The 23,805-nt window shown below is 49.5% G+C and overlaps 1 protein-coding gene across 2 annotated transcripts in view; it reads right to left on the bottom strand.

Moving 5' to 3' along the window:
* Positions 1–23,805, bottom strand: part of LOC144945299 (uncharacterized) — a 123,594-nt gene that overhangs the window by 78,356 nt on the left and 21,433 nt on the right. The window lies entirely within an intron of this gene.

Genomic DNA, 23,805 nt, shown 5'->3' with positions numbered 1-23,805 from the left:
CGGGACGACGTCGCTCGGCTGGCCTGGGAACGCCTGGGAGTTCCCCAGGAAGAGCTAGAGTCTGTGTATAGTGTAGTGTATAGTAGTGTATAGTGTAGTGTAGTGTATAATGTAGTGTATAGTGTAGTGTAGTAGTGTAGTGTATAGTGTATTGTGGAGTAGTGTATAGTAGTGTATGACAGTGTACTGCATAGTGTAGTGTATAGTGTATTGTATAGTAGTGTATAATGTAGTGTATAATAGTGTAGTGTAGTGTAAAGTAGTGTATAATGTATTGTGTAGTAGTGTAGTAGTGTATAGGAGTGTATAGTGTTGTGTATAGCAGTGTATAGTAGTGTATAGTGCAGTGTATAGTAGTGTATAGTGTAGTGTTTAATAGTGTATAGTGTAGTGGATAGTAGTGTCGTGTATAGTATAGTGTATAGTGTAGTGTATTGTAGTGTATAGTAGTGTATAGTGTAGTGTATAGTAGTGTATAGTGTAGTGTGTATAGTAGTGTATAGTGTAGTGTATAGTAGTGTATAGTGTAGTGTATAGTAGTGTATAGTGTAGTGTATAGTAGTGTATAGTAGTGTATAGTGTAGTGTATAGTAGTGTATAGTCGTGTCTAGTGTAGTGTATAGTGTAGTGTATAGTGTAGTGTATAGTAGTGTATAGTCGTGTCTAGTGTAGTGTATAGTGTAGTGTATAGTAGTGTAGAGTATTGTATAGTGTAGTGTATAGTGTATATTGTATAGTAACGTAGAGCTAGAGTCCGTCGCCAGGGAAAGGGAGGTCTGGACCACCCTACTCAACACGCTGCAGCCACGACCCTCCCCAGGACAAGCGGATTGAGAAACTAACGAACTCTGAACGCGTGCCGCCGATTCTCAATGTGGAGGGGGGAAAAACCGGAGGACCCGGAGGAAAAATTCCGCGACCACGGGGAGAGCATGCAAACCCCGCGGCAGGCGCGAGGGTCGGGATCGAACCCACGACCTCCTGTATACCAGGCGAGGTAGTTAACATCTCCTAGCCATTCTAGATTTGAAGCTTTCGTGACTGCAATGATTCATATTCTATAGTTTTTTCGGTAAAGTCACGTAGGTAAAAAATGAAAATTAATAAAAGTAAAATAAAAATAAAATAAAAATAAAAATCACGACGTTTCGGAGGCAACACAAGCTTCCGTCTTCAGGTGGAACCGTCACAGCCCGACAGCTGTATCAAGTAAATGAGCTGTGACGGTTCCACCTGAAGACGGAAGCTTGTGTTGCCTCCGAAACGTCGTGATTTTTATTTTTATTTTATTTTTATTTTACTTTTATTAATTTTCATTTTAATTTTTTACCTACGTGACTTTACCGAAAAAACCTAAGAATATCTCCTAGCCACCGTGGCGCCCTATATCGTGACGATTCATCAAACCGACAGAGAGAGAACGTGGTGGTGATGGTGGTGTTGGGGGTGGGGGGCATATAATCACGACAGCCCTGATACAGACAGACACCCCGCAAGGGACGCTCGTTTTGAGATGTCATTCACGCGCATTTGCGTAGAGATCGCGGGAACGTTGGAGCCGGGTACGTGCCCCCCCCCCCCCCGACGGTGGAAACCAGGGAGGAGAGTGGCAGTGGCCCTCGGGAATCGAGTCGAGGGTTTTCCCGAGGCAATGAACCTGTCCTCTGACTGCGTTGACATTCCCGACAGCGCCGAGGTTTGAACAAAGGCATCCTTTCTCCTCCGACTTGTAATCACTGGGGTACACGCACTGCACACACACACACGGACTACGCAAAGACGCAGGCCCCCCGTATAGCCTTGGCAGACCGTTGGGGCAAGTGCTGTTAGCGAGCATCTAATGAAGGCCGGCACGGCACGCGATGGGGGTGGTTGGTCAACGCCACGCCCGGCCGCCTTTGTCTCCCCAGTGGCGATGTTTACTACACACCGCATCAGGTACTCATTTGAGGTTGAGTCGACCTAGGGGAGGGAGGCCCAAGACCGATTCAGATCATCGTCACCGGTGTTGGCCGTGAACGGGAATCGAACTCGGGTCGCCGGGTTCTAGTGCCGTGCGCTAAGCACTGCGCCACCACTGATCCCCATTGCACAATCGACACACAGCCTCACTTATACCCGTGCACAATCTGTACAATACTGTATAGCCACACGTACACACATGGAGTGTATACACACACACATATATACAGTCTATGTAGCAAAGACAAATATCCTCCATGTATCCTTTAACGGACTGATCGGGCAAATGATGTTAGCGAGCACTTATGAAGGCCATCATGGCAAACGACTGGGTGGGTAGCCAACAAACGCCACGTCCGGCCGCCTTTGTCTCCCCAGTGCTGATGTTTGCACACACCGCAATAAGCTCCACATCCTTCTGCATTGCATCAGCTCCATCTATTCTCTCCCCCGTGCCGTGCCCGTTTAGCAGCCCCCCTCCCCTTCTATCCGGCCAAACAGAAGCTGCTTGGTCGTGCGGTGGCTGGGCATGCGCGGGCTACGTGACCCAGCCTCGCCTGCCGGAGGAGCTCACTGATGACGGGACCGTGTCCAGATCTCCGATGGGTCTGTGAGCTCCTCTGAAATCCAGGCTGGTTAAACCCAGGATGAATGTTTCACTCCGGCGCAGATTTTTCGGAACCACAAAAATCGCCCGTATAGCCTCTAACAGACTCTTTGGGCGAGTGCTGTTAGCGAGCACCTATTAAGGCCGGCACGGTACACAATCCAGTCTCGTTAAACCCAGGATGGATCGTAGGCAATCCAGCCTGAATGTTTCAAACCGACGCAGATGTTCAAGAACCACGCACACATACACACACACGCGCGCGCAACCCCTCCACACTATGACCTAACCCGTGTCAGTTTAGCACACATGCTGCATCAACTAATGCGCAATGGGTTGTGTTTTCTGGCACAAATACAGCCAGTATGAATATCCCTCATCCTGGGATTACAATTCAACCCTAATCACGAGGACGGGAAGGCTGCGATGTCTCTCTCTACCCACCCCCACCCCCATACCTCACAACCAACAATCGATGAGCCGTCGCGATTCAAGGGGGGGGGGGGGTCACAAACTAATTGAATACATTTTTTTGGAGCGCCTCTACCGGCTGGAGGATGACCACGATGACCTCCATCACACAGCAACGAATGCGCATCGGATTACGTTGGTTCTCTGCACGAGTCGGATTCACGCGAACAATCGTGAGTAATGAGAATCGACATTCAACGGTGAATGCATGCGACGTTTCACCACCAACATAGCGACGTCAAAGACTTTCGTCGTTACATCGGTGGCGGCTTCAACAACCCGCACTCGTGACGAGCGTGGGGAAGTGTCGTCAAACAAACTCACCCATGACCGATATGGTGTGAAGATGCCCTCCTCCAGCAGTAGATTGACAAATGAGTGTAAAATAATAATCATCAGAAATAAAATTCGTATTAGCTTAACATAACTCGAAACAACGAGGCACAACCTTACCCCAAACCCTAACGTTTCATTCACAACGAGAAGGTCAAAAGGTCACATCCTGGTCAGGGTTCGACCTCGGTCCATCCTTCCTCTGCCTTGGTAAAATGAGAATACTTTTGTTGGTGGCGGTGGTGGAGGAGTGGGGGTGGGGTGGAGTCAATCGCGATTGTCCTGTGGGTATACCGGCTCCTGCCACGGAAATGTGGAATTGTAATTTCCTGGCTTGGGAGATGCCGAAAGAAATGAGCGCCGCCTCCAACGCTCACTGGAGCGAGGCGAGGCACCAAGCGAGACCCGCATTGATGGCTTCCTTTGTCACGGCGTTTGTTATGGCGCAGTGGCAGGCGTGTGTCACTGGCCATGCTGTGCTGATGAGCTCTTACGGCAGCGAAACCCTCCTTTGGTGTCTCCCACGTTGGGGCAAGTGGCTATCGAAGGCCTGCGACCTGAGTTTTTTCCTGCAACAAAACATGCGCTGTCTTTCCGACAGACATGTTCTTCACCTGAGAGGACGGCTGCTTGCGTTGTGGCCGAAACGTCGTGAGAATTGTATTTTATTATGGTTTTTTTTATTATTTTATTATTTTCCTTCTACGTGACTTTACCGAAAGAACCAAGAAGATGAATCCCTGCAGTCACGAAAGCTTTAAATCGAAAACATGCATTTATTTGATTTCAAGCGGCACAATCCTGACTCAAGAGGTCACGAAATCGATCAAGATGGTTGTACTTTAGCATTCTATACCTCGTATTGTGTGTGTTGTCTACATTTGGCTGCTAGGAATTTCCACACGATAAGCCACTTCCTTTGTGCTATCATTTGTGACCAGGTCACTTCTGAAAATAAGCTATATAGCTCAGCGGGCCTTACCTGGTAAAATGAATAATTGTTTAGTTTCATATGTATGTATGTATCTTGAAAATATTTTGTATTCATCGACATCTTTGAACAGTGATTGTGATGTTTCTATCTTCTTGGTTCTTTCGGTAAAGTCACGTAGAAGGGAAAAAATAAAATAATAAAAATTTAACATAATAAAATACAACGTGATGTTTCTAACTTGCATCTATTCTTGAGGTCAGTAGTTCTTGCCCTGGGGTGCACGCACCCCCTGGGGAGCGAGATGCCCTTCATGGGGGTGCGAGGCATGGCCAGATTTGTTTAGAAGGTAAATCATCAAAACACAAAGTAAGCACGTGCACGTAAGTTACAACTACTTTAAATCTTGACTTAAAGCTTTCGTGACTGCAGGAATTCAAAGAAAATAACAAAAAGTAACAAAAAAAACTACGACGTTTCGATCGCAACACAAGCGATCGTCATCTTTTCTTCCTGACGTCGAACGCTTGTGTTGCGATCGAATCGTCGTAGTTTTTGGGTTATTTTTTGTTATTTTCTTTTGATGGCAACACAAGCGTGCGTCATCTTTCTTCCTGATGTCGAACGCTTGTGTTGCGATCGAAACGTCGTAGTTTTTTTGGGTAATTTTTTTGTTATTTTCTTTGAACCTATCTACGTGACTTTACCAAAAGACCCAAAGAATACACCTACTTTGTTTCATTAAACCTACGTATTTATTAATATAATATGTTTTTTTACCGATTGAGAACCAAAGGAGTGCAAGAAGAACCACTGATCTAGACCCGTGGCTGTTAAGAAAACCAAGTGTGGCTGAGCAGGATACATCGCTAGCAGGGGGGGGGGGGGGGGTGACGGCCGGTGGTCGAGCCTAACTACAGAACGGCAGCCAAAGGAGGTGAACTCGCCCGAGGGAGTGCGGAGCGCGGAGCTGGGGGGGGGGGGCCTATCCACCACGGAGATGGAGCGACAAAATCAGCCTGGGCAAGATGTCACCCGATGGGATGAAGTTAAGTGCTGTGGTCGAGAACGACGGTGAAATGGCAGCCCAATGACGTCCACCGTGCAGATGCAGCTACAAAATCGGCTCGTTTGCTTTGAGCACAAATTGTGTGGCTTGGTGGGACATTCTTCCATCAGTAGATAATGGCTAATGATGCTGCTGCTGCTGATGGATGATGATGATGATGAGACATCTCCAAAGCGGCAATCATAATCCAAGCTTAGTGTTTTTTTCGCTTGCTGTGAGTAATACATTCGGTTTAGATAAAGGGGATCGGCTGGCGGGCTGATCGTTTTATCGTCAAGAAAGGAACCGTTAATTATCAAACGCCCCCCCCCCCCCCTTTGCATTGACGACACAGAAGAGAGAGAGAGAAAAAGCCTCAAAGAGCACGTGCGCGCGGACGCGGGGGCCGCGTGTTTTCCGTGCTCATTACGGAGGCCATTCATCTCAATAACCAGACGCAGGCACGCAGCAACGCAAACAAATAAACTCACGGAGCAGAATGCTACGTAAATTACAAAACAATTCGGCGAAAACCGAGATCTGAGCCGAGGGGCCCGCCGGAGCGGTGCAACAAAAAATAAATTAAGCGAGATTGCCCGTAATTGAATTTCGTCCCCTTCAAATGATTTCGTCAAAAAATTTGCAGCGGCGTAGGGGAGCGGGGGGGCGGAAGGGATTCTGGTTGGAGGGGTGGGGGAGAGACTTAGTGGCGGTGGCGACGGCTGTTTTCATTTAAAGGCCCGGAGAATGGAAAAAAAGCTCAAGTGAGGAAGGACCGCCCGTAATTGTTCTGAGTTTTGCACAAAAAAACACACGTGGACGGCATCAAAACATGGGCGCGGTCCTCGAGCCTCGCCACGCTCGGCCACGGCGTGACCGGCGTGACCGGCGTGACCCGGGACCCATTAACGCAGCGGCTTTAGGGGCAACAGCAGCAGCGGCAGCAGCAGTCAGCAGTCCAGGGCCTCGTATTTAAAGTGGCACTTCCCCACCCCCCCCCCAAAAAAATATATTTGTGAAATGCCAACAATGTAACTGTGCAGCCATTCAGTTTCCTGCCCAGGCCACCGCTAGTCAAAGCGCCTCCACTGGAAGAGTCTCTCGAGAGGGAACTTTGGCCTACTCTTCCACCCTGGCCAGAGGTTAGGCGTGCTTTGCTTCACGTCACACGCGAGCCTGCGGTGTAGTCATTTACACCGCTAGGTGGGTAGAGGAAGGAGGACTTTTTTTGTTAAATAGCATCGTTGTTTCAACTGACACACCGAGAGATTAAACTGGTGAATTCTGGATTGCAAGTCCAATGTGCTAACCATTACACCACGACAAAAACCCAATATATGTGCACAGCTGTATAACGATTGAAACGCAATACTGTATTTGTAGCACGGTGATAAATGCTTTCGGTAGTTTTGGTAATGAAAGCCATCGCGTCGCTATGTGCATTACCACCGGTTATGTGCCAACACAATTAAATCGTTCTGTTCGTTTTAACTTTGATTCTGCTTTACAAGTCTTCAATTAAATTAAATGAAAACGGAACTGAAATAACCCAGGTGAATAGCAATGGAGTGTTTGGCATTCGGCATGGGTGTTTATAAAACAGTCGAGGTGAAGGAGGATTTTAATGCACAGAGAGGGACCCCCCAACCCAATCTACATAATCCTTCCCAGCATGCAGCAGTCACCGACAGGTAACGTCACCAACCGGGCAAACCCTGGGCAGTCGAAATATTAGCATCGAATTGGGCATAACCCTAAATATTTCATGACCACACACACACGCACACACACGATTCGGTGCCACGTATCGCGACCAGAAGGTTCGATTTTAAATCCGTTGCGTCGTTGCACGAAATTGCAGCCCCGGGCCACCCTCCTCCTGGTCCTCTCTAAATCGCATGCGCTGCGTAAATGTCATGGTCAGTAAAAATGTACACGTTCCACTCGTAGATCGTAGTTGGCACAATGCTATTAGCAAGTACCGAATAAGGCCAGAAATGCACTCGCTGGGGGACGTGCGTGGCCTCCAACGGCACCGCTGCACCGACGTCATCGCCAGTGGTGATGTTTACCCGACGGTGGCAGGTGTTCATTTGAGGCCGAGTCAACCTAGAGGAGGCCCAGAAGCGGTTCGGTGCCATGTGATGTCATTTCACGGACGGCAATGGAAACCCGGGTTTCGCGGGCCGCGGGGCAGTTGTTTGTGTTTGTTTGCGCAAGTCGCTTGCTCCGAAGCGATGCGTTGAAAAGTGGCCCAAATATGGCGAAGATTGTTGAAAAGAGCGCTCAGTTTAACACGTAGTAAGCTTTCGCGACCAATATCATCCACAATAGAGGTTTCTTTGGGTTACAATCTGGGTACGACGTTTCGCCAGTAATTACAACTGGCTTCATCAGGCGACAGCCAGATTTGTGGAGAACTGTTTCGTTCCTTATGTCGAAACGTAGATGTGGTGACCAGACTTGCGCGCTCTTCTTGCGCAAGGCGGACTTCTCCACAAATCTGGCTGTCGCCTGATGCAGCTGGTTGTAATTACTGGCGAAACGTCGGACTCAGATTGTAAATGTTGTGGCTTGGATCTTCAACACACCGGCGTGCTGCACTAGCAACGAATTGGCACGTTCTGTTTACGTGACAACCCTTATTAGTTGGCTGTGTCGGGTGGTGGCGGGTTTAACGACACATTTATACAGTTACGCGATCTAACCCAAAAAACCTTTATTATGGAAAAAGTTATGTTAGCGAGCGCCTAGTCTGGCTGGAATGGCACATCTAAAGTTTGTGTGGCCAGCACACACAACAAAGACAAAGATCCCCCGTAAAGCCTGAACGGACTGTTCAGGCAAGTGCTGCTAGCGAGCACCTATGAATGGCGACACGGCGCACGAGGGATGGGTGGCCAGAACCACGCCCGGCCGCCTTTGTCTTCCTAGTGGCGACGTTTAAACACCGCACTGGGTACTCATTTGAGGCTGAGCCAACCTCGGGGAGGCCCAAGACAGCTTCAGATAATTATATAATCGTCACTGGTGCTGGCGTGAAGGGCATTCGACCTCGTGTGGTGGAGCGCGGCGCGCTCGGGCACATCCGTTTAGTTCGCACGCAGAAAATCTGTCACAACTTGACTCCTCTCCGCCTCTCTGTAGGCACGCGGACTTTTTGCACCCCCCCCACCTGAGTACGTACGCTTGACGCACCCCCCCCCCCTCTCTCTCCCGAATCCTATAAAACGGCTGATATTTAATATACGAAGAAACGACCATTGATAAATAATATTAACATGTTTAAGCAAACAGATAGTCCACCAACGGCTGCATTATTATCGAGGCTTCACCCCCCCCCCCGTTTCCTATGCGCACATTGTCAGTAGACCCCCCATACGCAAGCGTACCAATTTGGGTTAACACCCCCTTCCCCCCTCCATACGTAATTACTAAATGGATGGCCCCCGAACTGCTACACTACCGCTCCCCACGCTAACACACACAGGCAGGCACACACACACAGAGAACACACACACAGAGAACACACAGAACACACACACACACACAGAACACACACACACAGAACACACACACAGAACACACACACACAGAACACACACACACAGAACACACAGAACACATACAGAGAACACACACACAGAACACACACACACACAGAACACACACACAGAACACACACACACACAGAACACACACACACACAGAACACACACACACGCAGAAGACACAGACACACACACACAGAACACACACACAGAACACACACACACAGAACACACACACAGGACACACACACACAGAACACACACACAGAACACACACACACAGAACACACACACACAGAACACACAGAACACATACAGAGAACACACACACAGAACACACACACACACACAGAACACACACACAGAACACACACACACACAGAACACACACACACACAGAACACACACACACGCAGAAGACACAGACACACACACACAGAACACACACACACAGAACACACACACACAGAACACACACACAGGACACACACACACAGAACACACACACACCGAACACACACCGAACACACACCGAACACCCCACTCCCACCCCCACCCGCTCCTGAACCGAGCCACAATCACCGCAGAGCGGCACCGCAACGCATCACCCCCAACTCCACCTCCCACCAGCCCCCCTTACTCCCCCATCACACTGCAGCCCCCCACCTCCCACACTGACGCCCAGCTCCCCCTACACGTTCATCCCCCCCCACACTCACCGAACCCCCACTCCCTACCCCCAGAAACTCCCCCACACTGACTGATAGCCCCCCCCACCACACCGACCGCCCCCCACCCCCGCACCTCAGCAATGCCTTTCTCCCCAAACAGGCGCTGATTGTTTTCCGACGCGTCGCAAAAAATTTGCGGAGCAATTTGCGCTCAAAATTTTTTTTTTCATTAATCGCGCGCCGCCTTCAACAGAGAGGCTCTCCCACCCACCCCCCTCCCCCCTCTTCACGAAGGCGGCGTGGCCGAGTTCGGGCTGCCGGGCTCGGAGCGGGCGAACGCAACCGGCGCGCTGGGGAGAAGGAAAAGTCGCGGGCCTCGCTGAGCTTTCCTCGGCGTTGTTATTGCGCGCACGGATGCGCGGATTTGGCTTTCGTGGGGTGGGCGGAGGGTGTTAATTTATCACGGCACGCACACGTTTGTGCAGCAGAAAATATTGGTCGCAATCGCCCTGCGTAATGAATACAGGGTGCTTGAAACAAAAAACAAGAGATGTTGATATTTCTGAGAATTTGCAACAACGGCACGAGAGATGTGTCTCCGGGCTCTGGAGACCACCTGGAGAAGATTCCAGGCAATGTGTTGACAACGATGGCGAACAAGTGGAGACTCATTATGAGACCTCCTTTGCCAGTAGCAAGATGTGGTAATAGGTTTTTACCCTTTTACTTTGCAACAAAACTGACACCTTTATACAAGGGATCATGTTTGCATTAACCACAACACTTGCGGTCAAAATGCAAACAAAAAATGACAACTCTGATAATGTATGCACTGTCCTTGAAATTGATTGGTCCACACCCGAGACAGCTTTCCTTAGAGCCTAGTCTCACATGGTGTTGGACCAGATGACGCCAAAAGGCGCACAACTCAAAGACAACGCACCATCAGAGTATTGAGAGCTCGGGGTAAGCATTTACATTATGAGACCTCTTTTGCCAGTAGAAAGATATAGTAATAGGGTTTTACCCTTTTACCTGGAAACTCTTTTAAGCAATTGTCATACATTTATTATTTTGCAGTGTATTATCTGTTCTTTTTCCATTAAAAACGATAGTACCATGCGAGTGTTAACATATTTTGAAGCACCCTGTATAAATGCGCGTCTATCAAATAGGTTTAAAAATATACATACATTATATATGATATTGGTCGCGAAAGCCTACGTGTTAAACTGATAAATACACGTCTGTCTGTGTGTGTGTGTCTCTCTCTTTCTTGTTTGCTCTCTAACCGCCGAGGGCAGGGGAGAGCGAGCGAGCGAGTAGACTCGGAGACGATGAGCAGGCCCGGCCAATGCGGCTATTGGGGAGGTGAAGCAACACAAGGGGTGTTATTGTTGGCTGCACCGCCAGGCACGCGGTTAAGGCCTCCTAGAAACAGTGGCGCCCGCACTCATTGCGCTCGCTTCGCCAGGGTCGCGAGTTTAAATCACGGTCGGAGGGCGCGCGGGGAGGGTGTGGGGGCGGCGGGGAGAGATGTTGACTGCTCTCCCTGCTGTCTTTTATTTAGAGGGGTCAGTACAACACCGTGCTGATCTGTGGTTTCGTTACAGCGAACCAGAGGTCGCAACCGGGTACCCGATACCCGTACCCTACCCGATACCCGGCTACCCGTACTCGGCCGGGTACGGGTAGCCGTTTGCGACCCTGGTGCGGCCGGGTAAGGGTACGGGTAAAGAATCAAAACCCGTTTGCGACCTCTGCAGCGAACTCCGGTCATCCCGCAGCAGCAGCAGCAGCAGCAGCGGCTTTTGGATGGGCATCGAACAAAGACGGCCACCGCATCGCGCGGCGCTTTCAGATGCGCTTCTGCGACCGTCTGGAACGCTCTTCTTTCCGATATTAGGAAGCCACTGGAGCTATGCACTTTTAAATCGTCTAGGTTGAAAACTAATTTCTTTAGAACTGCTTTGTTGTGTTTAGATTGTTGCCCTTCCCCCGCACCTCCGATGAGCATGGTTTGCTACGTACGGTGCAAAAGAAGTTCAACATACATACAAATACCAATAATTACGTGAATAACGCCGCAATTATGAATGGCGCAGAGCGCGACGGAGTTCACCAAACCCAAACCACGGAGCACGTAGCAACACCGCTCACTCGCCCACTGCGATCATTTGCCAGCAGCGATTCAGAAGAATCCCATCAAGTACGCGTGGTTTCAATCTGAGGATTGATCAATCACGGGCCCGTGTCACATCTCACACAAGTTCAGCAATTGTTTCGAAATTGACATATTCAATTAGAACTATCAGGAAGTTGTGGAGCCCAGTGTAGATGTAATGAGGCCACATTCTAATTATCAGATGTGGATTTGGAGTTTGCATGTTCTCCCTGTGGTCGTGTGGATTTTTCTCTGGGTTCCTCCAGCTTTTCCCTCCACATTTAGAATCAACGTCACGCGTTTTGAGTATTTGGCTGCTCTAAATTTCCACGTGACAAGCCACGTGGTTGAACTTTCATTTGTGACCAGGCCGCTTCTGAAAATGAGCTCTATAGCTCAGTGGGCCTTACCTGGTAAAATAGAAAAAATGAATATTCTTAGGTTTTTTCGGTAAAGTCACGTAGGTAAAAAATGTAAATTAATAAAAGTAAAATAAAAATATTTTACCTTTATTAATTTTTATTTTTATTACTTTTATTAATTTTAATTATAATTTTTTACCTACGTGACTTTACCGAAAAAACCTAAGAATATGAATCCTTGCAGTCGCGAAAACTTCAATTCTAGAAAAAATATATAGTTTGATAGGTTTAGTTTGAGCTTTGCTGCTGCCACTACCGCCCATTCGTGTGCTGCGTCAGTGTTTTGCTCGCTTTTCCGCGATCGTTCAGCGTTACCTTATAATTGTAAATGATTCAGCCCACGGGACCTTGACGATGGCCGGTGAAAGTTCACCGAATCCTGTTTCCTCACCGTGCACCGTTCGTGTACAAAACATTTCGGTTGAGATCGGAGCGTCGCACACTCCGTAATGTGTTCCTTTGTCAGCGGTTTTCTTCTTATTATTCTGCCGTGTGGGTTTGCTGCAGAATCACAGATGTATTACAGGGGAGTGGCAAGTTGTCCAAGGTTCACGTGAAGGGTCTTTAGCCAATTCACACGGAGCCTGAGGTCGTGCATAGATTCTATACCTCCTCCGAATGAGCGGGAGAGGCGCGCATGCAGCGATGAACTGAGGAGGTCTGGTCCATTTATTGTGACGCTTTCGCAGTCACACAGAGTGTTGGTGGGCGGGGGCAGGGACGGGACTGCTTTGAATCTTCCACTTAACGGAGAAGCTAAGCGCAGCGACTCTGAGATGTGCGGATTGTCAACGGTTGCGGCTCACAGCTCTGAGCTCTTTGCGTACCGTGCCGACTCCCACAGTCCATTGCGGTGGCAACCCTTTGCGGTTTCGCGTTTGAGGTTTTGCAGCCGATGCCTCGTGCGATGTGCAAACGTTGGCGTTGTTGGCGTTGTTGTTGTTGGCGTTGTTTGTGTTGTTGTTGGCGTTGTTGTTGGCGTTGGGGATGCGCAATGATACAACGGTCCGTGCGCTGATTGAAATTTAGCGCGGTCGGGGATGTGGAACGAGGTCGGCTTATTTCTTTAGCGGATTTTTATTCCTTTAGAAGACATCGCCAGCGTTTTATTTTTCTTGAAATTAGTTTTGTTGTGTTTAATTCAAAAGGTTCGGTCATTCCACAAGATGTTGAAAGAATTTGCCGCCAGTTTCTTAAGTCGCTCACCCCACCGCCTCGCAAGTGGTTAGTCGATCGGCAGTTCGCGCCGATGGTGGTGGTGGTGGTGGTGGGGTAAAACGCGTGCTCTCCAACCTCTTCCAAGACGTCTGGGCAGTGTGGAAGAGTAGGCCAAACATGCACGAGAGGAAGCTCTCGGGCAGTTGTCGGTAGCACGGGGTGGGCGACCTCACGATTGCAAGTCGATTAAAAAACTAATTTCTTTAAAACTCATAACAGAGGGTTTTTTTTATTTAGATCGCGTAAATGTATAAATTTGTCGTTAAAACCCGCCACCACCCGACACAGCCAACTAGTAAGGGTTGTCACGTAAACAGAACGTGCCAATTCGGCACTAATACAGCACACCGGTGTGTTGGAGAGCCAAGCCACAACATTTACAAACTAATTACGACGTTTCGCCAGTAATTACAACTAGTTTCATCAGGCGACAGCCAGATTTGTTCTTCACCTGAGGACGGCTGCTTGCGTTGTGGCCGAAACGTCGTGAGAATTATTTTATTATGTTTTATTTTTTATTATTTTATTATTTCCCTTCTACGTGACTTTACCGAAAGAACCAAGAAGATGACTCCCTGCAGTCACGAAAGCTTTAAATCGAAATACTACCTCCTTGTCAATAAACCGGCGCAAAAAGCCCTTGCCTGGAATTCTGCCTCCCTAGTCTTCATTCACCACGCAGCAGTCGTGTCGGTCCCCTATTGGTTCTTTCGGTAAAGTCACGTGGGTATAAAATAAAATAAATCACGACGTTTCGATCGCAACACAAGCGGTCGTCCTCAGGCGGAGAAAAATCGAATCCAGCAGTGGAACTGCTGAACCAGCGAGAGAGCTGCTACAACAAAGTTATATACGTGGCGATGGGCAAGCAAGCGGGGTCTGAGCTGGAAAGGAATTCCGTCCACGGACGCAAGCACGTCAGTTGTGTTAATGGGGGAGATTAGGGAGAGAGGGATTCGGGAGGGAGATTAGCATGAATGAGCTTCCGTCGCCGGATAAGAGCATCATGCCCGCATATGCGCACAACAGCAGTGTTAATGGGAGATTAGCGCCCTGAGAGTGCAATCCAAAGGACGTGAAAAGTCGTATCGGTCCTCGGCTAACATCTGGCCCGGCACCCCCTCCCCCCAAGCCCCTCCCCCCAAGCCCCCAAGCCCCTCCCCCCTAGCCCCTCCCCCCTAGCCCCCCCGCAGGCAAGCAGGGCGCACGCTCGGCGCTGCAGGGTGCGGTGGATAAATAAACAGTGGGGGGGGGGACGTGAGATCACGGCCGGTGATGCGGGGGGTAGGAGGGGGAGGGGCGATGTCGTGTTATTCTCCTGGTCGGTGTTTACCTCTCCTATACTCAGCACCCCCCTATCGCGGTGTTTGTATTTGGTTGTTGTTGCTATAACGTTCTGACGCCCCACGCGGACCCTACCGGACGTGTGTGAACAAAAGCGTCGTAGCCCATCAGATTCCTCCCGCAGTATAAACGCAGTTTTCTGATTGAGTGCCGGATCGAGGCGGGGGCTGATGAACCGCCCGGCAGATGAGGTTTTCTGTTTGTTTGTTGGGCGGCCCGCATTCAAAACGACCACGCGATTTGTCCGTCCGTGCGTGCGTATGAATGCTCAAGGTGCACATGGCCTGGCACAGGCGTCGTGGTGACGTCACCACCACTTAGTGGCGAATGGCGGTTGTTGTTGACGTATACTCAACTTCTTTGGCACCGCGCATACAGCCGACGTGATGAGCACAGCGGTCGAAAAGTGTCTCTCTCCGTCTGCCAGTCGTGTGCACCCGAGGCCGGATTAAACAACACGCGCGAATGAGACCTTAGGCCCTCGTATGTTGTAGGCCCTCCTTTAGTTCCATGTTGAAGTAAAAGCTAACATTATAAACTAAAACTATTTTCATTTGACCAACTATAGACCCACTGAGCTACTACACGGCTCTCTTTCAGAAGCGAACTGGCCACAAATGATTGCTGAACGAAGTGGCGTATCACGTGGCAACGTGTAGCAGCCAAATCATCCGACCGTAGGTTGATTACAAATGTGGAGGGGGAAAAAACCGGAGGATCAAGAGAAAACCCACGTGACCACGGGGAGAGAAATAGCATGCAAACTCCAAATATACGGGCGTCAGGATTGGGATTGAACCCACCATCTCCCGTATACCAGGCGAGGTAGTGAACATCTCGCCACAGTGGCACCTGCGGATGTAGAAGCCCAGGTACTGTAATGTGACCACCGGATTATCGTTGATCTCAGAATTACAATGACACTTTTCCACAGCGGCTAAAGCTTGGGGGAAATCGTGTTTTATTGTTTGAAGAAATTGGTGCAGTGAAGGATTAATGTTTGATGAATGTACCTTGAGTCGAATACATTTGTTCATTGTACTTAGATAAATAAATGTTGGATGACTTCATACACATTTTGCAAATATGTAATACATACTTAGGCCCTATTTGTACACATGTGTAGGATGGACTACAACAGGAAAATTAAAAGTGTGTTGTCCAGAAGAATGGAATGAACGGGAAAGAGAAGAAGACCCAACAGAGAACGGCTTGATGACGACAGACGAGATTGGTGCCATAAAGAAGTGGCACTACTTGAGCACATTGGCGCAAGACAGAAGAAAGTGGAAACATGACGAAATGTGCAGTGGACACCTGTAGGATATCTGTCCATGGATCCTGATGATGAATGCCCTTCCCTCCTATTAGCATCATTATACAGGAGGGAACATGCGCCCAAGAGGACCTTCCCCGTGGAGATGGAGCCATGAGATCCGCCAGCGTGCAGCAGGCGCCGGCTGCAAGATTTTCGCATCGCACGGCCGCGGCGGATGACGCAGCGTCTTTGGGAGTCCTTCATCCAGCAGTGGACCGATCGTGGCTGACACGAGCCCTACATTCAGCCATAACCACACTCGCCAGCCAAACACGAGCCCCGCGTTTGCCGCATGCCCAACAGAAACACCGGCGTTTATTTTTGTTTTGTACACCGGGCCCACACATTACCCTGACCGTGCCAGGCAACAACGCGCACCGCATTGCAGCCCGCCCACGCGCCACGCAGCTCCGCCGGCCCGGGAAACAAGAGTCCATTTAGCTGTCGCACACAGTGTGTGCTGCGTGAGACGACGGAGAGGGACGGAAACAAGAGAGGTCCTTATTCTGATAGGGCGCTTTGTCCGACGAGCAACAAAGCCCAGGGTTTTGGGAGAGCGACGGCGCTCGGTTAGGGGGGGGGGCATCTCGGACGGCGAGCCGAGGAGGAGAGTCCCCGTCCTGTTTTTTTTATACAAAAAAAGTTACCGCCCGCGCATCGCAAGCGGCAAGGGTGAAAAGCGAGAGGCGGAACGTGATTTTGTGTAAAAGGCCACACACTTGGTTGTCAATCAAGGGGTGCGGGGGGGGGTGAGAATGAAGAGTTGTGCCAGAGATTTAACTTAAGCCAAGATATGAGAACTTACCCTATAGCCACTCTAGCCCATACACACCCCAGTCCAGTGGCATAGTAACTACATGATCAGCTCAGGGGGTGCAGCAATTGGTTATCTGCCCCCGTCCCCGCCAATATTTTATTGTGACTTAAATGTAATCAAAACGTGGAACGTAAATTAAAGCATTTTCATTAAAAAATGTAAATTTAATTCGCGTTTTAGATACGTTTGTGTTCTTTCACACCGTTGTTGAAATCAGATCTCATGGTGGTGGTTGTCAAGGGAGCACCAACTCGTATTCTTGGCTACCCTGGGGGCCCAAGGCACCCCCTGCCCCCACGCTCGCTACGCCACTGCCCCAGCCACAATGCGGGCCTCTCGCTCCGACACAGGAACTGCCAATATCCCCGAGCTTGGTAACCAGGCTCGCCAAATGGACGCTAGCTCTCAGCGACGCTTGCCAACCGGACCGTAAGCCATATAACCCTCGCCACCGTCTAACCAGACACTATCCCCTACCCTGACCATACCGACATCCATCAACTGGAATATAACCTAATTCTAGATTTAAAGCTTTCGTGACTGCAAGGATTCACACTCTTAGGCTTTTTCGGTAAAGTCACGTAAGTAAAAAATAAAAATAAAATTAATAGAAATCATAATAGAAATAAAATAAAAAACCACGACGTTTCGGAGGCAACACAAGCTTCCGTCTTCAGGTGGAACAGTCACAGCACAATTGCTGTATCAAGTAATACAGCAATTGTGCTGTGACGGTTCCACCTGGAATATAACCCTCATCCATACCACCAGCCAACTCAGACTCCAGTCCTTCCACTAACCCGAACTAGACCGGTCAACCAGAATCTAGCCCTACCCTTAGCCACGCGAGCTAACCGGACACTAGCCCTGCCCTCTAAACAGCAACAATCATAACTTTATACATGGCTCTGTACCACTGATCCTGACCCGAGCCTACTTCACCCAAACTCCTTTTTCTTTTTTTTATTCGAAATTCACTTAATTTTGTGGGGGTTTATTATTATTTTTTAACGGTGACCCCCCCTCCCCGATTCTCTTTAAATGCATTTTGCACTGCTTCGACTGGTGACGTTTCGTTATCACATTTAGCATACCCGCCAGAGAAGAAAAGCGGGCAGATAGAAGGTGCGAGAGAATGGAGAGAACGGGAGAGAACGGAGAGAGAGAGAGAAAGAGAGAGCGGGTTAGAAGGGCAAAAACTAAAAAAAATAATTGCGAGAGAGCGTGAGCGAGCCAGCAGGGTTGAGAGAGAGGGTAAGACGTGGGTTGGATTTTTTTTTCGTCCTTGCGCTCGAGAGGAAATTTAAAATTAAAAACCGCGTGCTCTCTCCGTTTCGGCGGAGTTCCAGGTTTCAGAAATTAATAAATCGGCGGGTCGGAGCGTGCGCCCGTTGCACTCATTCATTCACTCAGCCGCTCACTCAGGCGTGTCATCGGGAGGTGGGGAATGCGGGCCGTGAGTGCATCGGTGCTGACACAAAGGGGGTATACGATAGCAGACTCGCAAAAGACCACCCCCGGGACAGAGGCTCCACCGCGACCTGGCCGCAGCTGTTACGGTCGCTGCCGCGGCTGCGGCGATGCCGCGATAACATCGTGCGAAGTAAGCCCCGCGACAATCGCGTCGCCGATTCGTAAAAAAAAAATCGTGATTGCCTTTACTCGTTTAATATTCTTTCATTGAATATTAAAATTCCTGAACGAATTATATTTCGTGACAATTAAAGTGATCAAAGTCCACAATTATAATTGAGAATCAACTTAAAATATATATATTTTTGCAAATACCAATTAAATGTAGTGGTTTGTAAATACAAAAAACACGTCATCTCGAGTAATGCAACAGCGTGATGGTCACATGACATCGTCGTTTCTTGAAGTCCATTGAATCATCCCTTTGCGTAACTGGCAAAAGCCCTAAAGGGCGCGGGGAAGCGTGCAGAGAGGGCGCGTGTTCGGAACTGCACGCAGAGACGGAGCGGAGGACGAGGACCCAGGGCCTTCGAGAACACCAGCGGGGCTGGGGGTGGGGTGGGGAGTCGACATCGTGTTGAATTGAGAGAAAAGTTCGGGCGCTCGGGCAGAACGTGACACCAAAAGGGAGATCGAAAAGGACGATGGGAGGTGGCAGCCGTCGGAGCGATGAGATCTGCCCGTGCGCAGCGACGGCTGCTCGCGGAACTGCGTTGCATCGCAAAAGCCACAGAGAGAGAGAGAGAGATAGCGGCGGCAAGGTTGACGCCTTCCTCCAGCAGTGGATTGGTCGTGACTGACTGACTGACGAGGATGATTATGAACATTCAAAACATTACCGCACCATTGTCTCGTTTTGCCCGGTGTATATTTTCGTCACATCCCTTGCTCCGTCAGCTGCTGCCCCGTGACATTTCAACACCGTCTATTTCAACACGCACGGTTATTATTATTGTGACCATCATAAAACCCAGGCGTAGTGGTGGCTACGTGCCTGGAATCCAGCGCTGGATCGCACGGACATCGGCAAAGACATGGTCATTGCGGATCGTGAATCCAGGTTTCATTTTGTATCGATTCGGCTCAGTCGTATCCGGCAGTCATTCAAAGTTGATCGGGCAGCCATCCTGAAAATATCGATTCATTACGATCCATTGGCAATCATTGGCAATGGATTAATTGGAAAGCGAAGACTTGGGATCGAGTCGTGGTTTGACCCCCCTCCCCCCTTTATTTGATTGGCTAAATATCAGCACGATCGGTGATTCCATCACAGTCCGCTTTTATTGTTACCACAATAGTCCACATGTCTGGGACCCGGAACCCCTCATCCCCTCATCCCCTACGAAAACTGAGCCTACTAAAAAAAAATTGAAACTTTTTTTTGTATGATAAAAAAAAATGTAACCAAGACATCTTCTTCAATAAATAGATTTAAATTACAAGGACACGCACAATGTGTATACAAAGAGGCAGAGTCATGGTTTTCTTTTTCATAAGGTGAGAGAAATTAACACCGGAGATTAACTTTTCGAGATTTTTTCCCATTGCAAAATTAGCAATAACATGGTGTTTCTCTTCAACACAAACAATCTCATTCTCGATAGAGAGCAGTGCCAATGGGAGACAAGGCGGCGTTGTCGTCCTAAGCATGAACCAAGCGGAGTGACATCGGCCATAATAGTCACATGGGGCAACAGCAGTACCAAGTCATGCCGAGAGCAATCATTGAAGGACTACGGCGCAGACGTGCCTAGGGCCTGCAAGAACCTTGACGCAGTCCTGCCTCCCCCCACTTCCTGCCTTCCATGCGGACCTTTTAACTACCGCCAATTAGCACATCCACGGCGTGGGGGTTAATGGGGTTAATTTGGGGCACTCGACGGAGATTCCGTGACCCCGCTTCACCGCCCCCGCCCCGCCCGTGTGACGTGAACCGGTCATTAGCGAGCCGGATTCCTGCTGATTTGTTATAGAGCGACGGCTCCACCTCACCCACTGCCCACCCTCAACCCACTGCCCCCCCCCCCAACGAGCGGGTCATTCAGAATTCGGCTTTGGCTTCCCGTCGAACGGCCGTGGCACCACGGTCGTTCCCGCCTCACATCAGGCGCAGAGTCGTGAGAGGTATTACGCGTTCAAGTCCCAGATCGGGATCGATTCGACGAGTCATTATTATGATCATTATACTGGTAGGAACCTCCTGGTTCCACCAGCCCACAGGAGGTTATTGTGTCCGTCCGTCCGTCGTGCATCCAAAAATGGGAGGGGTGGGGCTGGGTGGAGAGGGGAGGGTGGGGAGGGGCTGGGTGGGGAGGGAGGGGTTGGGTGGGGAGGGGAGGGTGGGGAAGGTGGGGCTGGGAGGGGAGGGTGGGGAGGGGCTGGGTGGGGAGGGGCTGGGTGGGGAGGGTGGGGAGGGGCTGGGTGGTGAGGGTGGGGCTGGGTGGGGGGTGGGAGGGGTGGGGCTGGATGGGGAGGGGCTGGTCACCCCGTGGTACCCTAATCACGCCGGCTTGTGCCCGCCCTCACAGTCGGGCATATTTGCGGAATACACCACGCCGCCGTTGACCCTGGCCATTGACCGAGCAACCCAACGTTCCTACCAGCTCCCTCCGCAGGAATGTGTTTATTGCTGCTGTTATAATTCCATCCGTGGGTCAGTTGCGAAAGCCAAGGCGTTAGATATCACCATCGCATCATCACGACGGATCGTCGTTGTGATGTGCCTATCGATGCCATCGACCGGTTGATGTGAAGTTCACGATACTCGCATCGAAGGGTTCGTTTGTAGAACTCGATGTTTTTTTTATTCGTAAATGTTGCTTGGAACGAATAGTTCTCACGTCACGCCTGCAGCCACTAGAGATCCTGATTTTCACTAAAAAGCTTAACAGCAAAAAAATACTCTAATCGATTATTGTATGCAAGTATGTTGAACTTTCGATTTAAAGCTGCAGGGATTCATATTCTTGGTTCTTTCGGTAAAGTCACGTAGAAGGGAAATAATAAAATAATAAAAAATTCTTGCTGTGGTTTTCACACCTGATGATGATTGCTTGTGTTGCAATCGAAACGTCGTGATAATTTTATTGTTTTATTTTTATTATTTTAGTATTTCCCTTCTACGTGACTTTACCGAAAGAACCAAGAATATATTGAACTTCTTTCATACCGTACGTAGCCAACCGTCCGAATCGGAGGTGCGGGGGGGGGGAATCGTCATCCTAAAATACAACGCCTTCATTGAATCCCCCTTGGATCGATCTATCTATGATTTACTCTTTATTTATTTTCAGTCTCTGTGTGTCTGTGTCCGTCCCACAGCGGGGCAGGTGTGCGGGGGCGGTGGTGACGTCACAATGCCATCTACGTGATGACGTCACCCGAATCCCACAGCGTCGGCGTCACGGGATACGCTATCAGACTATTCTACAAAGTATTTAACATTTATGTAACAACTAAAAAGTTTTGCTCGCTGGCTGGCTGGAGGGAGGCGAGGATGGTCACGTCCAAGCCACGTGCAGGCTGCTAGCGGTTAATATCTGTGCATGCCCGTCACCGCTCCACATGCAAAGTGTGGCAATGCCGAAGCGTTTGGGCCGATACTGAATGTGTCGCTAACGTACCGAACGCGTATTGATGTTTTGTGTGTGTGTGTGTTTTGGACGATGCCTGGTGCTGGTTACGTGGATAAAACAATTAAATAAGTAAATCAAACGGAGTCCGCTACTCTTTCTCTCTTCTGCAGCGTTAGTCGCTGGTGGTCTTGACCACAGCCCTCTCTCACGCGAGACCACGTGGTTTTTTTTTGCTCTGAAACCAATAAAGCCGCAAGCTCCCTTCCACGCGCGTTTACCACAATTACCCAGACTCCGGATATTTTATTACGAAAGTTACTACAATTACCATTAGCGGGCACCATCACCATTATCTCCCTTCACATGTGTTTCATGATTCATCGTCGTCGTCACCATCATCGTCACCATTGTCGTTTTCGCTCTTCGCGTTAAAAACCGCTGACAGCCAGCGGCAAAAGAGCGTTGAAGCGAAGCTCATCGCCCGTTCACGTACCCTGAGGCAGTGGTGGAAATTCCATGTTCCGATGGCAGGGGTCGGTCTCTCCGAAAGGCAAACCGCTATTGATTTGTTCCGCAAAGCGGTATCTATTTTATCGACCCGGCGGGATGATAGGCCAAGCCAATCGCCAGCCAGGATTTGAACTTTCAGCCTTGCGATTGCTACCGCCTGCTCTGCCACTGAGCCACCAGCGATGCTTAACCACGTGGTTTGGTCAATAACACCGTGGTCGTAGGGGGAATAATATATAATATGCAACGTTTCGGGCAATGGGCCTTCTTCATAACACATAAAGAGGGCAACTATGGTTGTTACGAGTGAATGGGTGGACCAAAACTTGCTCCACCGCTGAGCCACCCGGCCTGGCTTTCATCTCGAGAATATTGACACTGATGCCCTTTGTTTACAACAATGGATTTTGTGGCACTGCCCTCTGCTGCCCATCACATCGTAGCCCGTGTGGCATCGTCGTCATGATCGTCAAGATGAACTTATTTTCAATCCCGGCACCATTCCCATCACGACCGCTTTGACCTTTCGCCACCCCCACCTACTCCTCCACCTTGATCATCGCCATCAGCCTGGCGAGCACAACAAAGCGCACGCCAAGCAAGTCCCAGGAGGCGCGTTAAGTCTCGGGGTCACCGCTTGCGGTGTTTATCCTCCGGAGTCTGTTTTGCATTAAGCGCCGGCGGTCACCGAGCATTATCGAGCCTCGGACAATCCATCTCTTCCCCCCACCGCCCCCCGCTGAGACCTCTCTCCCTCACCTTCTCTTCTTACGTTTTTGTTCACCTCCACAGCATCGTCAGTAACCGCACGCTGCCCTGTCCGCCACCGTGCCCGTGCACAATCGTCCCACTTGCTGGTTCCCATCCTTTTCTGACTTCCTAACCTCCACCCCCCACCCCTCTTAGACAAACTCACACGACAACGCTCGCGAGGGGGCATGACCCATTCGGTTACGACGGCGGCCTCGAATCATCTCACGCACCAAGGGTCGGGGAAGAAAGCCGGCTCGAGAGAGCCGGAAGAACCAAAATTGAACTAATAAAGTCCAGGAGGCAGAAAACAGCAGTAACGGATTAAAGGCGTTCGCGGTTGAGGAACGTGAAGATTCTGTCTCTCTGCGTGTGACGTGAAAAAAAGTTACGATGGGTCAAAATGAAAAAAATATAAATTTTTAAGAAGAAACACACGCGAATGTTTTCGATCTGAAAAAAAATTCTAATTCAAAGCGGAAGAAGAGGAATTTCGTAGAAGATTTTTAGGATTCAGACGTTTTCCAACCCAACCATCACCATTATTATTACGAGCAAAGCGCACGTCCTTTTGCACGTGACCGCCCGTACCTCCAGTCAGCCACCCAGAAAGCCAGCCAGCAAAACCTTGTTCTAA

This window comes from Lampetra fluviatilis, chromosome 37 (genome assembly GCF_964198595.1).
Source record: "Lampetra fluviatilis chromosome 37, kcLamFluv1.1, whole genome shotgun sequence".
In the NCBI taxonomy this organism is placed as follows: Eukaryota; Metazoa; Chordata; class Hyperoartia; order Petromyzontiformes; family Petromyzontidae; genus Lampetra; species Lampetra fluviatilis.
This window is presented reverse-complemented; position numbering and strand designations above follow the sequence as displayed.